Source organism: Geospiza fortis, unplaced genomic scaffold, assembly GCF_000277835.1.
Source record: "Geospiza fortis unplaced genomic scaffold, GeoFor_1.0 scaffold381, whole genome shotgun sequence".
NCBI lineage: Eukaryota > Metazoa > Chordata > Aves > Passeriformes > Thraupidae > Geospiza > Geospiza fortis.
Window position 1 is genome coordinate 3628050 of NW_005054348.1, and position 587 is coordinate 3628636.

Consider the following 587-nt stretch of genomic DNA (forward strand, 5'->3'; position numbering starts at 1 on the left):
AGTGCAGCCGTGGAGCTCCGGGGTTGTGTGCCCGCCGTCCCGCTGGTGGCCGGCGTGTCCCGCCACCGGGGCAACGGTGGTCCACGGCTTGGACCCGCAGAAATCCAGCGACATTCGTCAGCCCAGGCCCGCAGAAAGCGGCTGTCATGTCGCCCTCCCCTCACCCCCTGACTGACTCCTTACTGCCCCTTTCATCCCCGGCACATCGGGACTACGGTGCTTCCAGGGAATCACAGAATCACTTGGGTTAAAAAGGACCTCTGACATCATCGAGTCCAACCTATGGCTGGACACCACCGCCACGTGAACCAGACCATGGCACTGAGTGCCACGTCTAGGGACACGTAAAACACTGAAGCACTTCCAGGGATGGTGACTCCACCACCTTCCCGGGGAGCCCATCCCAATGTCCAACTGTGACATTCTTTCTGTGAAGAAATTCCTCCTCACGTCCAACCTAACCCTTCCCTGGCACAGCTTGAGACTGTGTCTTCTGCTTACTGCCTGTCCACTCCTGTGTGCTTAGTGGCCCTTTCCTCCCCGGCAGGTCAGGATCCAGGTGCTCTCCTTCCAGGCAAGGTGACAGC